The 3091-nt window shown below is 38.9% G+C and overlaps 1 long non-coding RNA gene across 2 annotated transcripts; it reads left to right on the top strand.

Moving 5' to 3' along the window:
* The first annotated feature begins 1556 nt into the window (after nt 1–1556).
* On the top strand, nt 1557–2821 carry LOC118455175 (uncharacterized). Of its 2 annotated transcripts, XR_004844051.2 has the most exons (4): nt 1557–1748; nt 1891–1936; nt 2025–2052; nt 2191–2821. It is a non-coding gene; the product is annotated as an uncharacterized LOC118455175 (long non-coding RNA). The 2 variants fall into 2 exon arrangements; XR_015718633.1 differs by having other exon boundaries at nt 1557–1936.
* Nucleotides 2822–3091: the final 270 nt, after the last annotated feature.

Raw genomic sequence — 3091 nt, 5'->3', positions numbered from 1 at the left:
AACAGGAACAATTCAAACAAGTGGAGAAACCAATACAACTGGAGCAATTCAAACAAGTGTAGAAGCTCCTACAACTGGAGCAACTAATACCAATAAAGAAACTACCACAACAGGAACAATTCAAACAAGTGGAGAAACTACTACAACAGGAACAATTCAAACAAGTGGAGAAACTACTACAACTGGAACAATTCAAACAAGTGGAGAAACTACTACAACTGGAACAATTCAAACAAGTGGAGAAACTCCTACAACTGGAGCAATTCAAACAAGTGTAGAAGCTCCTACAACGGGAGCAACTAATACCAATAGAGAAACTATTACAACAGGAACAATTCAAACAAGTGGAGAAACTACTACAACAGGAACAATTCAAACAAGTGTAGAAGTTCCTACAACTGGAACAACTAATACCAATAAAGAAACTACTACAACAGGAACAATTCAAACAAGTGGAGAAACTACTACAACAGGAACAATTCAAACAAGTGGAGAAAGTACTACAACAGGAACAATTCAAACAAGTGGAGAAACTACTACAACAGGAACAATTCAAACAAGTGGAGCAACTACTACAACTGGAGCATTTCAAACAAGTGTAGAAGTTCCTACAACTGGAACAACTAATACCAATAAAGCAACTACTACAACTGGAGCAATTCAAACAAGTGGAGAAACTATTACAACTGGAGCAATTCAAACAAGTGTAGAAACTACTACAACAGGAGCAACTAATACCAATAAAGAAACTACTACAACAGGAACAATTCAAACAAGTGTAGAAGCTTCTACACCTGGAGCAATTCAAACAAGTGGAGAAGATCCTACAACTGAAGCAATTCAAACAAGTGTAGAAGATCCTACAACTGGAGCAACTAATACCAATAAAGCAACTACTACAACTGGAACAATTCAAACAAGTGGAGAAGCACCTACAACAGGAACAATTCAAACAAGTGGAGAAACCAATACAACTGGAGCAATTCAAACAAGTGTAGAAGCTCCTACAACTGGAGCAACTAATACCAATAAAGAAACTACCACAACAGGAACAATTCAAACAAGTGGAGAAACTACTACAACAGGAACAATTCAAACAAGTGGAGAAACTACTACAACTGGAACAATTCAAACAAGTGGAGAAACTACTACAACTGGAACAATTCAAACAAGTGGAGAAACTCCTACAACTGGAGCAATTCAAACAAGTGTAGAAGCTCCTACAACGGGAGCAACTAATACCAATAGAGAAACTATTACAACAGGAACAATTCAAACAAGTGGAGAAACTACTACAACAGGAACAATTCAAACAAGTGTAGAAGTTCCTACAACTGGAACAACTAATACCAATAAAGCAACTACTACAACTGGAGCAATTCAAACAAGTGGAGAAGCTCCTACAACTGGAGCAACTAATACCAATAAAGAAACTACTACAACAGGAACAATTCAAACAAGTGGAGAAACTACTACAACAGGAACAATTCAAACAAGTGGAGAAACTACTACAACAGGAACAATTCAAACAAGTGTAGAAGCTCCTACAACTGGAGCAACTAATAACAATAAAGCAACTACTACAACTGGAGCAATTCAAACAAGTGTAGAAGCTCCTACAACTGGAGCAACTAATACCAATAAAGCAACTACTACAACTGGAGCAATTCAAACAAGTGGAGAAACTACTACAACTCGAGCAACTCTTCCCAGTATAGCAACTACTGCAAATGCAGCAACTCACACCAGTAAAGCAACTTCAACTCTTTCATTTACCCCTCCAGCTAGTACACCAGTTTTGAAGTGTCATGCAAGCCATTGTTGATAAACATTTTTAATCAAGATTAGCACTTTTAACTTTCAATGTTTTTTGTTTTCTATTCCTTTCAGTTATTCTGATCATGGGACCTTTACTTTCAACTCTTATCCTTAATAAGTAAGTATCTATGCGTCTATGTGTATATACATTAACAGTCAACTCTTCTTTCTATCATTATAATTTTGAGTCTTTGTTTCTGTCTCAGGTGAATGTGGACACATTCGCTACCTGAGGTTGGTATATTCTTATAAAGCCACAGAACAGTATCACATAATTTCTTTTTACAACTCAGGGAAAGTTTGCATTAGTAGTCATGATTAATGACAGTAACACCTGAAGCTCACTGTTCCTTTTTATCCATGTGCTGACAGGACCAGAAGATACCGCACCAAACCTCAAAAGCAGCCAGTGCAGATGAGTGTGGCACCACCTAAACACGAACATCTACCTGCAGGAAACTCTTGAATTCTATCTGTTTATTAAGTTTATTTACTCATTCATTTTTGTTCTTCTTTAATATTGAATGAAATCGAATGAAGTCTATTATTGTTAATCATTTATTTCACATTTTAATTTTTTATGTAATGGTTGTTAAATGGCTGTCCTCTTTCTTTCATGTTATACCTTCTCTAATCAGTTGTTGCTATTAGAAATACAGTGTCATGGTCCCCGCACCTCGCCAACTGACAGCAGTCAGGCGCTATGTTTTGTTTTGTTTATTCTCCTCTCTCGTCCTCTCCCACTCTCTCTTTCTCCTGCCGGGGCGGAGCTCAGTATGGGCTCCCGCCCCTGGCCCACGCACCTGGGGATGATTAGCACACCTGCCGCTGATTACGAGAATTAGAGTCCTACTTAAGATGGCGATGCACTGTGACTGAGCGTGAGCAAGAGTGGTAGAGGAAAGAAGAGGAGCTGTGTGTGTTTGCGAGAGCTGTATGGGAATCTCCCCTCCCTGGACTCCTGCCCCTTTCACTCCCGGACCCTGGAACCCCGGCCCCTTTTCCCCAGACACCGTTGTGTGTATATATATTTCACTGTGGAGAACACTGTAAATAAATTCACTTTTGATTTGAAGGAACTTCTGGTCTGCGCCTGAGTCCGCCAGCTAATCGTGACATACAGTGGCTAAAATAAGTAATAAATAACAACACTACAGATGACAACAGAGCTGCTATTGACATGAAATTCTCACCAGATATTGGTAACATTCCGTCCAATCCACACATGCAAAGAAATGAAACCACAGTTGTCCATGAGAAATAACACAGGGAA

The sequence above is a fragment of the Neolamprologus brichardi genome, chromosome 3, assembly GCF_056152115.1.
Source record: "Neolamprologus brichardi isolate AB-2024 chromosome 3, ASM5615211v1, whole genome shotgun sequence".
In the NCBI taxonomy this organism is placed as follows: Eukaryota; Metazoa; Chordata; class Actinopteri; order Cichliformes; family Cichlidae; genus Neolamprologus; species Neolamprologus brichardi.
The sequence above is the reverse complement of the archived record's forward strand: the minus strand, read 5'-3'. Positions and strand labels throughout refer to the sequence as shown.